Below are 14363 nucleotides of genomic sequence, written 5' to 3' on the forward strand. Positions count from 1 at the left end.
AGCTTGCTAATGTACTTACAGTGATTATTACAGGGCAACATTATGGATAGACTGAAATATGATCCAGCGCCAGGACAAACTGAATACCTGCTTCTTTTTCCTTGTTGGTTCCTTTGAGGAGAAAATAGAAAGCATGTGTGAGAACTGTAATTTAAACTAGCATCTTGTATTTGCAACCTGCAAAAAGAAGTGTGTGTTGTAATGGGTTTGTCTTAGCAAAACTGAGCATTTTCTTTAAATGCTAAGCAAATGCTTTGTTTTCGTTTTGTTAAGTTCAAGCTGAAATTTTCATATGTGAAAAAATTCCAGGACAAACTTTGTTCAGCACAAAGTAATGCAGTTGGGAAGTGATGGGGCAACGGTTTATGCAACAGAAGATAGCAGATGTGAATCATAGTCTAAAATCAAATCTTCTGAGGCTTAAATGAAATCTCAAGTAAGATAGAAGTTTTATTTTACCGAGTCTCTGATCTGCTGGATTGCAGTGAAAATATATTGCTTCCATGTTGTTCTTCAATTAAAAACTAGAAATCTTAAAACATCTTGATCCCTCTGTAGCTTAGCAGGTTTGACTACGTGTTAGTAAGTTAAACCTGAGCTGAAAAGGTGCCTTTTGGGATCTTTGGCTTTGCCACCGCTTGCCTCTGGCTCTGTCAGTCAATCATTCAAGAGGTTTTGGTACCGAACGAATAGGTGGCCAAGATATTGGAGGTTTAATTATTTTTAAAGCCCCGCGGTAATTAATGCCAAGCAGCTCTGCCCATAAATATTTGGAGACAATTGTTGGAATGCAGTCCTAATGACACGACGCTACAATAAGCCCAATAAATCATAAAAACAGCTGTCCTAGCCAGCGTCCCAGGACTGCGTGGAAGGCAGCTGCTCGGCAGTCCCCTCCGCTGCTGCCTGCCGGCTGCTTCTGTTAGCTGCTCCGCACAGCATGAGGCGGCTCTGGGAATCAGATGTATGTGCTGCGGAGAGGCAGCTGACAAGGAGTGGTGGATGTAGCAGCTCAGCAGCTGGGAGAGGCTTCCACATTCTCCGAGGGGGGAGCGCTGGGTGTATGCCGTAGGGTGATGAAGCCCTGCAAGGGAGATAAGGGGCTAAGCCGGGGTGAGGGGAAGGCCGGACTCTTCATGGGTGGGAAGAGGAAGCTCTGCCCTTGGAAGGGTGTGTTCACGACCATCTTTCTCTCCTTTACTCCACTTAATTGGGCGGGGGGGAATTTTATTCGCATTGTGGCCATTCCTCTACCCCCACATCCAGGCTCACACTTTGGGGAATGTAAATTGCTGTTCTCGCGTGGATGTAGGGTTGTGCGGTCCTGGCTGAATGGGTGGCTCCTGGCAATGCGTCTTGTGTTATTGGTTGTGTGGCTAAGTGGGACAGAAAAGGAGAGAACTTCATGGAAAAAAAAAAAAAAAACATAAAAACAAACAAACAAAAAAACAAACGAGAATAAGCAGAAATTTTGAAAATTTGACGGACATGATGGCATGGAAAAATCTGTACAAAAAGATTGCAGATCAGAAAGAGGTATGAGATTGGAGACATTGCTTTTACCCTGAAGATGAGAGCTGACACATCTAGCGGGAAAAAAAAAATCTAGACATCGTAAAACAAGACTCATAAAGCTGTAAGGAGCAAAACCCAGCATTGCTGATACCTTTCGCAGCTAACGATGGTGGGGACGTAGGAATGGGAGACTTGAGATTGACCATGACAAAGGCTGAGCTCTAAAGCTGTGGTCTTCTCTAGCGGAGTTAATTCCATGTTTTCATCTGATCATCCAGTAAACTTCTTTTTCGCAGCAACAGATGGTTTGGGAGGAGAGCATCTCCTTGTAGAATAGAAGGGCTTTTTCAATGTTCTTGGGTTCCTTTCCCTTTAACTGAAAAGGTAAAATGCAGACAGCTCAACTCTTAAACGAGCTGTGCAGCCTATTACAAAGTTTTGAACAGCACATGAATAACTTGAACAAAGGTAAGTGCTGAAACTAAATAATTAGAGGAAAACCACATGATAAGTCAAGTTATTTGATTAAAATCAGTAATTCAAGCAGATGTAGCTAGCCAAGTAACTTCTGTTAGCCTACTTCTGTTAAGTTTTTATTTGGTAAAAGTTATTGCTAACATACCTTCCCATTAAGTAATTAGTTTGAGACCTGACTGTAGTAATGAAACACTTGACAGGCACTCATTTCCCCCTGGAAAACTGTTTGGATCAAATATAAATTGTTCGAGTCAATGAAAACTCAGCTCCTCCTCACCCCCTGGGGAAAAATGCAGATGTGTGAAAACCCTGCTCTTGAGCTTGAATGCAGAATTTGCAGCTATCCTGCCTCTGTCGTGGTTTTGCCTTCATGTCAGTTGGCAGAAGACTGTTCGCTGAGCAACAGTTATTTAAATGGCTGGTTTGTTTTTATTTGTATAAAATGAATCAACAAATGAATGCAGTTGGTGAAATGAAAATCACTATGTACTTTTAAATCAACAGAAGCCATCTTAGTAATTATTTTTCAGTGATTTGAAGCTAGCCTTATCATGGGAAGGCTGTAATACTTGTGGTTAACCAAATTACTGTTTTGTTTTTAGATATGTTGGAAGGAAAGTGAAATTCTTTTGCTTTTAACTCGAAAGAAATTGCTGTGTCGATTCTAGGGTTCTTTACTTTTTGTGTACAAAATTGCTAATTATTTTGGCTGGGAGGTACAGCTGGTGATTGACAGTTCATCTGGGCTGGATTAACAGATGAAAGCTAGATGTGGTTATGAAAGCTAGGACCTTGTTAGCAGTGACTTGCTGACTTCAGTTGAATTTTACAGCTATTATACACATCAGCATAGCATTGGGATGTGCAGTTGGTGTGTTTGATTTTCAAGCCCTGTTTTGGAAACGTTCCTTGGTAAAGGCTTTTGGAAGAGTTCAGTGGCCGTGGGGAGACAGGTTCTGAGGTGGCAGGATGGTTGGCCAAGGTACAAAGCAGAGGATGGGAGTAGCTTGTTTGTTTTCACAGCGGAGTAGGCATCTGTGTTGGGCTTACAAGCTTGTGCTCTCCAAAATATTCATAAATGTTGTGGAAAAGAGTGGAAAGTCAGATGACAAAGTTCACTGTTGTTGTTAATGTAGTCAAATAAAGCTGAGTGCCAAGTGCAGAACTGAGGAAGAGCCTACAGCAGTGAAGCTACTGTATTTCTAAATGGCTAGAAATGCAATAGGAACGTCAACCCTTTGGCTGTAAGCTGTATACATGAAGGCATGGTGCCTGGGCAATGGAATAGCAAACAAAAATCTCCGCTTAGGAACAGGATCTTGGTGTTGGATGGCTGTCTGAGACACGCTATGACAGTCACGGGAGTAAAATGGTAGGAAGTGCTGTGGAAGTAGTAGAGAGCAAAACAAAAACTGCTATCATGGTCATACCTATATGCATGGTATGCCTACGTGGCAAGTGCTGTGTAGTTTTTGGTCCTTCCTCAGGTCTCAGAAAATACAATAGCACATGAATAAAAGGATGGAAAGGAATGGTTAAAGGGGAGAAGGGAAGATACAGCCAAAAATCTGTAAAGTTCTGTGTGGTATGGGTACATGGAAATGGTGAATATGAAACAAATGTTGTTTGTCTCATGGTTTTGTCTCCCAAATAGTTTTAGGGCATTCGGCAAATTATCAGGTGGTGAGTGTAGAACACCACATTAAGATGCTGATCTCTGAGATGTACAGAAAAATGCACCAGTGTTGGATAAACATGAAGGCACCACATTTGCCTCATCAGATCTGTGCCACAAATAACAAGTGGCTGAGAGTTCGTTATCGGGATGCATCTACTGTGTACATGTTTACTTCTCATATTCTTCCCCAGACTTTATCAGAGGTGGGATATCAGGTTAGATAGGTCTTTGGGGGTCTGATGCCATGCAGTTTCTCTTACATTTTGATAGTAATTGAGTGTAAGAGTTTTCTCTGCCAAGAATAAACTATCCTGGGTGTGTTGTTCTACAGAACTTTTTATTTACAGTAGCTGCTGGCTCCTGTGTGGGCTGGAGTTTCGAGTCCTATTCATTAACCATGTTCCACAAACATGAAGCGATGTACATTATTTGTAGTCAAATACGGGAACACTTCAATGACAAATGGTTATGGTTAATGGCCTCCATGCTAGATTAAATGGTAGAACTCTACAGCAGCTCTGGCAGTGCTGAAAAATATTGGGTTGAGGTGCCCAACCTCTTTTGGAGGAGGTCTTTGTTTTGTGCTAGCAGTTTGCTACCAGATTTTTTTTTCTTCCGTCTTGTTTACCTGTGGGCATGTGACTTTGCTTTGCGTGGTAACTCTTGGCTCTCTTTGGCGTGAATGCACTCTTTTGAAATTTCCTGCCTTTCATTGTAGGGGAAGAGGCAGGGAAAGTCCAGCTGAGTCACCAGCAGAGTCATCCCTGTGACAGGACCTTTCTGACTTTAAACCTTCACGTTGCTGCCTCATCATAATTTATACTCGGATATACCACAACGGAGAGGGGTGTTAATGCAAACTGTTTTCAGCTTGGCTGTTTCAAAGTGAATTCTAACCCAGCAGAGTCCGTGTTAAGTTGGTACTGCTGGCACGCTCAAGTCAAGTTGACTTTCTCTTGGGTACTTAAATATTTTTAATGCTTGGGAATAGTAGGAAGAGGCAGCCGCCTCATCTCCTTCCTGTCTTTTCACAACCAGTTACCTTTCAGTGTGTATACTGGAACTTTATTTAGTAAGAAATGTTATAACTTCAAATGGTTAGGATTGTTCCTATAAATGAATATTCGTAAGCAAAAACCCACTGTTCCAGAAAACACGTGACTCATCTGTTAAGTATTTAGATTCTTGACCATTTTCCTGTAAATAAGTAGAACAACTCAAAAAAAAAATAATAATTTCTAAACACTGTAGGATACTTCTTCGTTTGATTCAGAGGCTCTTTCACGTTAACTGCTAGCTGGTCTCTTGGGGTACTGCATGTGCTGCACGTTCAGCAAAGTCACATGGCTGCCCTGGAAATTCTAGTTTTGTTCTTCAACTGTTTGTCAACCAGCAAAATGATGTGTGTTGGCAAGATTGGTGAGGGTGCTAGGCTACACGGAACAAATTAAACACTAATGTTCAACCTTGATTGATTACAGTTGTGTGGTGTTTACATGTAGAGAAATATGCATACATATATATGTATGATCATATGACCATGCAAACTATAAATGCACATGCACATATAAAAATATATGTAAAAAATTTAGGCCAGGTCAGAAGTTGTGACGAATGATGAATGAAAATCTGAGAAGGTTCAGGTTCTGCTGTGAGCTAGTTCACATCCAGGTCTCTCTAAGGATATAGTAACTGATATCAAATACTTTTGTCAAGACACAAACATTCATGTTATGAAACTCCTTAGGTACATTCCAGTCTAGTAATTGACATTAAGAGACCTAAAGTCTTATTTGCTCCTCAGCTTTGAGAAGGCTGTGTGTACACTTGTAAATAAGAGGTTAGAGTGATTCTGGAGTGAGTAGGCCTTTGGGCCAAAGATTTGTAGTTTTGAGGTAGTTTTACTATGCTCTTTTTTAAGTATTAAGGAGGTACAAGCAATTTCAAGAATAGCTCTTCCCTCGGGTGCCGTGATTTGACTGCAATGAAAATAATTCGTGTCATTAAATTATCTGCTCCGGAGTTTTGGGTAAAGTCAGTTTGCAGCATTAGCATAAAAATACAAGTCTGCATCAGCATACCAATTTTGGAGGCTTAAGAGTTACCAGACTTGTTCTTCAACATGACTATGTGGAAAGTTCCTATGATATGTTGGTGGCCTGAATGTATTTTCTTGAAATCATTTGAATTATCTGAGGAATCGCCCAGCTAGAAATATTTTTAACTGACGCTGCTGTTCCGTACTTCGTTATAGTGTCTTGATCTGCTGGTGGGATTTGGCAATCATCTTATTTTTCCATGACTGAACACATCCTCATGTTTTGTATTTATCTGAGCAAATTTAAATCTGTTGTTTTGGGGAAGCTTTTTTCATGACTGAAAGCTGATACTGGTATTGCAAACCCTGATGTCTGTATCATCAGCAGCCCACATAACTGAAGGGCTGAAAATTGGAGCGAATGAAAGGAGAAACACTGGACTTGCTTTTTTTCTTTCTTTTATTATCTTCCTTTAATTACATCAACAGCCTTAGTAACGAACAGGTTACAACTGAATTAATAAATTCCTGTCTTTTGTTATGGATCTTCTTCCTGGTCTTCCATCCTACTCTTGCATGTGGAATTTGAGGCATCCATTGGTTTTAAACTTATCAGCCCTTGCTTGTACCGTGAATGTGGGTGTTACAAACTTGCGTAAGCGTCCTCCTCTTTCTTTCCTCTGAGGACAGTAAGTGAACCAGCTTCCACTCTGATAGAGCACCATGGCTTTGAGGTTTGCTTTTTAACTTTGTCTGCAAAGGGTATTTCCTCCTTCAGTTCAGTGGTGCCAGTGCTGCTGACTTTTGAATGTTCAAAATTGAAATATAGTGAAAGAAATGATAATTTAGTCAGCTATGAAGCTAACGTATTGGATTGGTACTTTAAAAAAAAGGGATTGTCTTACCTGAACATCGTATCAGAATTACACCAAATACGATGTATTTGTACCTTCTGTTCCATTTCTTTTCTATTCCTTCTACTCCATTCCTCCCTGCTCTTTGAGAGATTTCTTTCCCGGATGTCTGTTCCTTTAGTGGTATGGGGGTATATTTTATAGGTGCTAGTGGATTTGGGGAACAAAGTTTTGGGTTTTTCTTCAGAAATGTGATGTATAAATATTTGATGCCTTTTTTTGTCACCAGTTCTAAAGTTGAGTAGCTCAGGAGAGAGGGAAACACCCTTGAATTTTTTTTTTTTTTTTTTCCCCCTCCAGTGATTAAAGTATCTCTGCGTGCAAGTCTTTCTTCTGACTAATTCTCAGGCTTGCGGGGAGGGGTTGAAGGACGGCAAGGCCGATTCTCAGGAGCGGAGTAGGAAACGTGGGCAGGAAGCAGCCCTCGGGGAGGGGGGAGTGAAACGCAGCTGACCTGATGGAGCAGCGCCGAGGAGGAGGAACAGAGAGGAAATGGCCAACAGCCAGGGTTAAAAAGGGGATAGAGAAGTTCAGGGAGTCACTGCCGTGCTAGCTGCTCGAGTCACCTGCCTCCAAGCCCTAGCGAGCGGTAGCCATTTGGCCCGCTGGTGCCCCTTAGTGCCCTGCACGCTGCTTGGGCTGCACCTCCTTGCCAGTGCAAGCAGCTTGGAAACTGGAAACTGGAGCATTCAGCCTGCAACCTGAGGCGTGTGGGGGCTGGAGAGGGAGAACTGGAGAGCGGCCGGGCTGTACCGGTGCTAGACCAGGTGCTGTCTTCTGCCCCACCACTTTTCCAGCAGCTGAAGCTCAAAATGCCTAGTCAGTGCTGGGGAAAAAAAAATAAAACCCATGCAAATTAAGCTAGATGAAGCCTGAGATGCTATGTATATTAACCCTTCCCTCGCACACGCTATTGTTGGGTGAACCCTTGTGCTGTTAAGGATACTTCTCTGGCCGGTTTGCTTCTGTCTAGGTCACGTCCCAGCATCTGTTTGTGGTGTGACCTCAGGATCACCCAGGTGGTGGTGTGGGAATGGGAATGCTTGGTGGGGAAGACAGGGACAGCCTCCTCCTCTGAGGATCAATGATCCTATAATACCCTTACACAAGCTCAAGATTCTGTAGAACCTGCCCTCAGTTACCAGCCCTGGAGTCTTCCCTCAAGTTTTGATAAGTTAAAATCTCCATTAGAAGCCAAAGTTTTGTCCTGTTTTATTGAATTAGAGAGATGGTCAAATTCCAACTTCTCCCATTTTTTTTTTTTTTAACTCTCACCTTTTGTTCCCTTTTTCACACAAATGTAAGTGATTTAATTTCAGACGTGTGTTTTCCTTTTTTCCTTTTTTTTCCCTGTAGAACAGAAGGACTTATTTCCTCTTCCAGTTGAGATATTTGCAGGTGTTTTCTTACTGAAGACACAAAAGAACATCATCTTTCCAGCAAAGAGAGCTTAGAACAATTTTATTAGATGTGTGTTACGTGTGTTAAAAACGAGGGACAATGCCTCCAATATCCATGAATTATTTTTTCTTGAGCATGAATGTATTGCTTTTTTTTCCTTCGACATAAAGAATTATTTAAAAGCAATAAAACTTAGAAGTAAAACTTGCATTAATTTTAAAGTCCTCTTTATGAAGATACATAACTGATAGATTGGATGGCTTAGTGTCTGAGTAGAGGATTGATTTACAAACCATTGAATCAGCACTCTTTCTGCATTTTTTTAAAAACTCCTGATTCAGATTCTTGCTCAGGCATCCAGTACTTGAAAACGTGTCATCTCCCTGCTTTTATTGTAGCTCCTACCAGTATTGCTCTTGCTTGAGTGCAGCTCAAGAGGACAGGGCCAGCCAGTGTAACAGCTCGGAGCAGGGAATCCCACTCCCCACTGCTCAGACTGTTGTTTAGTCTCCTCAGAGCTGACTCTCTCACTAACCTGGCATAAATGATAGCCAGAAGAGAAAAAAAATAACAGTAAGTAAAAAGATGTACACAAATGCACACAGTTTTCAATTCACTAACCTAGCAGAATAACCTGTGGAAGAAATATGCCGGGGAGGAGTGAGATTTCCACCTTTAAGAAGAAGCTGGAATCAAATTAATGCAACAAAATGTCAGTGCATCTTGTCCAGGAATCCAGCAATCATAGAGGTTAACCTAGGAGCAGAGAAGATAAAAAAAGATGTGGAGGAAAATGGGAAGCAAGTGGATCTCTCTGAGCTTCCACTGTTGCAAGGAATTGTTTTTTTGCTTCTGTTGCTCCATCACCTGTGCATCCCTGAATCAGTACCTAGGGTCTGTTTCCTCTGCTTCTTCAGCTTGGTTATATTTAATTTTCGTTAGCCAAGCTTAGGAGACAGCAGCTTATCCTGAACAAGCATACAATCTAAGAACTTCTGGGAGTGGGTTCACATTGTGTGGGTTGACATTGTAGAAAGGAAACATTGAGAACTGTTAACTTCTGGAGTGCGGCAAGTTTCTGTGGAATGCTGTGAACCTCTTGATTTTGGACAACTGCAAGTGTTTCAGTATACAACACAAAATCTGTCTTTGCTGTATTGTTTCAGGGAACATGCTAAAGTGTTTCAGGGAAAACCAAGCACTGAATTAAATTTCATCGTTCCCTTTTTTCTATTTTGTTAAATATAAACTTGTTTTCATCAGAGGAGAAATTTTCACATATAGTACAAGTTTCCGAAAGCAATGTATGCCCACTTACAAAAGATCTTTTTTTGTAAAATGGACTGAATAATTTAATCAGTCGTATCAGTTGAATTAGAAAAGTATTAGTCGATTTCAATCATTCTTAAATAGTTTTATTATGTCTTATATGACTCACATAACCAAAAGAATGTAATGACTGTAGTAATTAAGAAGTTAATGGTTCCGTAGATTTTGAATTTAGTGTTCTTGTAAGAAAAGAGGGAGAGCGAATTTGCGACAAGCTTCATAACTAACTTCCTAAAATCTAGGTGTCAATATGAACTTCGTTTTTTCCACTCTCCTTTTACGTCTCTCTCCCTCTCCAGATGGCCCTCCATCCACTTGCATTCTGGTACTTCCTATCTTTTTTGGCCCTGCAAGACTCTGATAACTGTGATAATGGCGTAATTTTCCTTACATGTGAGCACCGAATGATATGAAGTGCTTTATTTTATTTTTGGAATAAATCTTTCTGTACCAGCCAATTGTTGCTAAATATAGTGAGAGGCTTATAACATACAGTGCATGTTTGAATTTAAAGCAATACTTGCTGTAAAAAGGTGACCTCTCCAGTTACATACGCAACCATACATGAAGCACAGTAGTCATTGAAACTATGCTAGGACTTTGAGCTTTATAGTTGTTATTTATATCCCAGTTTATTAATGGAATATTGTAAATGTTTATGGGGACAAGGATTGTCACTTGTGGAAATACAGATAATATTAGATGACTACTTAGTTCTTAAGTCTTTCTCTCTGCTATCCTCCCTTGGAATGTATCAAGAAAACATGTTGGAAAACAGATATTTCTGTAACTAAGGCATTGTACTGGGATTTGGGGAGTTTTTGCTATTTGACACAGTTTGCTTGTTAACAGTTTCTTTCATGGTTGTATTGCTAATATTCCTGTGCATGTTCATGTTCCTGGGTGTTTGTAAGGTGCTCTGTAGCAGTGCTAAGGGGCTGCAGGGCAGTTCCTGAAATTCCCTGCTCGAATATCCAGTGCCACGCAGATCAAGACAGATCAAGAACTTCTCTGTGTCGCCTAACACAGAAATGCTTCGCTTGCCTGCACTTTGTCAGCAGTATGCATCTGGATAGGATAATGGAGGAGGAGACGCGCGGTAGCAGCCACAAACTGTCACAACAGCCACAAACTGCAGACTAAAGCTCAGCTTACCATTAGCTATTTCTGCTGCTAGTTCATGCTGCTGAATGGCAAAGGTTGCGTGGTTGGGAGCGGGGGTGTAATCAATATGTGGCTGTGGCAGCTTACAGAGAGTAACCCTACTGGGCTCAATCCTAAAAGCAGGGATCTCTGCTCCTCGCTGCGCCTCACTTCTGGTGGTGGTGAGGGGCAGGCTGTAATGGGTCGCTTTAGACACACCTCTAGTTATAATATATAAAACAAAATTAAAACCTGATATTGCTGTAGGCACATCGGATTTGAGACCCGCTGCATATAGGGATTTTTACATTTTATTATAGGTTTGGTAAAGAACAGCTGGAGCTCATTAGGTGGTCCTTTACTAAAGATAAGGTGCTTAATGTTTCATAGAACAATGTTAATCAGACTGGCTGGATAACTAAAATATGATTTAGACACTATAATTAAGAGTTATCTCAATTGGTACCTCTAAATGAGGTGTTTGTCCGCAGAAAAGGAAGAGTGGTTTGGTGTTGTTTTTTTTTTTTTTTTTTTTTTTTTTTGAAGGTGGGGGAGTGAGTTTAGTCCTAATGACATTTTCTGATTTAATTGTTGGTTTAGTTCAATTACTACAGGAGCTGGGAAAAGGCCCGGCTATGACATGTCATAATATGCATATTAGGTAACGTATTCAAAGGCTTTCTTTATTTGTTGCTGTGACTAAAGAGCGAGAGCTTGAGGAGTATCTTGGGCTCTTTGACATAAATGGATCTTGGGCAGCATATATAACATCAAAGGATTTTTAACAAGTCTGTGATTTCAAGCCCACTTTGTCATGCTGAAGTTAATAAAATACTGCGATGGCAAGGCCATTCGGGGAGCTGCTATCTCCCCACCTCAAGAGAAAAATAGAATTGATTACTGCTGATCTCTCTGGGCTTTGTGTCTCACGTGCATCCATTAAGGTCTCTTTGAGGCGGTGGTCCCATCCTGTGGCCTGCGTACCTCCAGTCCCCCGTGGACCTGGGAAAGGTGATGAAGGCAGGCAGGTTATACACTAAACAACAACATTTGTAGGGGAGGTTTGTTACACTGCTGCTCTAGAGGCTTACAACAACAAAAAATAAAGCACACAGCAAAAAACTTCTAGCAGAGAGTTGGATGCCGTAGCGTAAACCTCACTTCAGGCTCGATCTGGTTAGGCCGGTGTCTGAAACGAGAGGGGTTAGAGCTCAGTGTAAAGCAGGATGTAGCATGGAGGAAGCTGTGGAGGTGGATGTGGTGCTGGCTGATGGAGGCGTCGCCTTCCCAGTCCACCTGGAAGCAGCGGGTTGCCCCCGTCCTCTTTGGAGAGGGTGTGGAAAGATGTGAGAAATGTTGTATTTGCCTTTGGGTTTCGAGGGAAGCAGGCATCGCTGAGCCTTTCTGTGAAGCTGGAAATCTTGTAGTGGGAAGTGACGGCGTGAGGCCGCCACCATTCCCTGAATTGCCGGCAGGTTAGTGTCAGCAAGCCATCTAGAAAAGATGCCTTTAGCCTGCGACACGTCCCCGCCACGTCTGCTAACTTCTTCCACTGGGGTATGTGTGAGCAATTGGAGGGAGCGGGGATGTGCTGGCGGGGCAGGCAAGCCCTCTCTCGCTGTTTCCATTCCCCAGGGTGGAAATGTGCCGCTGGGGGCACGCCTGGGGTTACGCAGGCAGCCACAAACCTCCGCCCTCTTCCGCCCCCGGCTGCCACCGCTCTGTGGGTCGGGCTCCAAGGAGAGCCCTGATGGCAGGAGGTGGGAGGCAGGAGGTAATACTGCTCCAGCCTCGGTGCTGGCACCCACACTGGGGTGCCAGGTTGTTTGTTCTGCCTACACCTCCCTGTACGGCCTTCAGCAGACAACAGGGCTGCAGAGATGGTCCAACAATGTGCTTTGTCTCTTCACGTGTCCAAAATGCAAAGCTTCAGAACATAACCTTCTGCTTTTGAAGGACTTTTACTGTGTCTAAATTGGGTAGTCAAAGATCCTTGTGTGGAATTGTAGGGGCTGATACACAAAGGGTATATTGTCATTGCACACGAAACTATCCACCTTACTTCAGTTCCTGGTCTGGAACATCACTAACAAGGAGTTGCTGAAATCTCAATCAGCATATTGTCCTTTTAGCTCACGGACACTTTCTCTTTGAGTTGTGAAAGCTGAAGCAGTATGTGCTTGTATTTGTGACTTAAGCAAAGAAAAAGTTGTGGGGAAAAAATATACATTACGAGCTGGACTGTGAGTAGCTGAAGTATGACTTTCTCTCGCTCTGTCGTTACCTGCTTGGCTCTCATGTGCCTGCTGGTAGGTGCAAGTGATGAAACTCTTGCTTTTCTCCATCTCTTCCAAGTGTCTTTACACAGACTTGTACGGACTTAGCCCAAAACAAAGCACTCCTGTGAACCATCTAACTGCCTCCCTGGGTGGGGACGGGAGCGGGGCTTAGATAGTAAATTAACTGGTCTGGAGAGCCGTCAAAGCAGGTCCGCTTTGACAGGTCCGGGGCTCCCATCTGGGAGCTCTGGAGTAGTTTCTATGGAAGGCAATTTTAAAGGAAGAATTTGTTCCTACCGCCTTTTATGCTCATTGATTCACCTCTCCTGTGTTAGGGACATTGTGTGTAGGAAGCTCTTGAGGAGGAACAAGGTTGCCAGCAGAACATGAGAAAGGAAGCAATGAAATTCTCCCTGTAGCCTTTCTGGTTATATTCCTGGCACAAATTAAGACATGCAGCAGTTGGATACCAGCATCTCCTACACCAACCCACTCCTTAAAAGTGTATCCCTCGTATTAAAATATAACTGTGTAAACCAGAAACTGATGAGCAGCAATTTCATACATTGCTTACTTCTACTTTTCGCAAACCTTTATCATCTAGAGCATCTAAAAATAAAAAATGACTTCTGCATTGTTTGGGGAAAGTTGTGCAAACAAGGAATAGAAAAGCCATTGCACACGGACACTGGAACTGTGGCATCATTATTTTAAAAGTAACCCTTTCTAGGATAGCCATGGTATGAACAAAAGCATTTACTAGTCAAAGAAAGATGTAATAAATACAAATGTCTGAAATCACTGGGGTTTTCCATATGGTATTTGAGTAGCCCTATTTATAGCTTTGAGGCTTTAAGGGTGTGAGCAAAGTAAGGCTTATAAAAGAGGCAATAGATTTTTTTTTTTTTTTTTTCAGATTGAATCAGGTAGTCTAATTAGAGGCAATCAGCCCTTTTTTCAGGTTTGGAGGTGTAAAACTTACATGATGAAAAAGCTTGGCTTACCCACTGTACTGGTTTGCTTAATATTTAGTTCCCCATGAATATTAACCGTAAATGGGTGCTCTAAGCATATTTAACTAATTTCTGAACTAGAATGCCCAGTATTTGCCACATTCCAAATTACATTTGTTAAAATAAATGTAATTTTTAAATCTAAACAAGGTCTTGCTGTTGATTTTTGGCTGTCAGTAGTCATTAGGAGCAAAGTACTTGTGAAGATTGTCTGGCCATTGAGTTCTGCCTCCAGCTGTCACATGTAGCATCTTATGAAGTACTTTTCATAACCTTATCAAACTTCAATTTAAAGAGCACTTGGCTTTTGCTCTCAGTACTCCTTTTTGAAATCGTGACCCAAATCTAATTAGTCTGATTGTTGGAACATGCATCAGACTTTGTATCCTAAATTTATTAGTGGCTCGTTTCATACCCAATTTGTTCTTGTGCCAATTTTACCTTTCATCTCAGTTTTCTTTCTTTCCTCTACTAGGACCTGCTGATGTTTTCTTAAATAGCAATCTGGCTAAAGTAAGTTAAATTCCCTCTAGCCTTCTCCTTCAGGATAATCTGTACCTGTATCTGTTTGAAGTC

At 41.8% G+C, this 14363-nt stretch overlaps 1 protein-coding gene across 5 annotated transcripts in view; it reads left to right on the forward strand.

Moving 5' to 3' along the window:
* CHD7 (chromodomain helicase DNA binding protein 7) overlaps positions 1–14363 on the forward strand; it is a 128761-nt gene that overhangs the window by 42538 nt on the left and 71860 nt on the right. The window lies entirely within an intron of this gene.

Source organism: Aythya marila, assembly GCF_965140915.1.
Source record: "Aythya marila genome assembly, chromosome: 2".
Classification (NCBI taxonomy): domain Eukaryota; kingdom Metazoa; phylum Chordata; class Aves; order Anseriformes; family Anatidae; genus Aythya; species Aythya marila.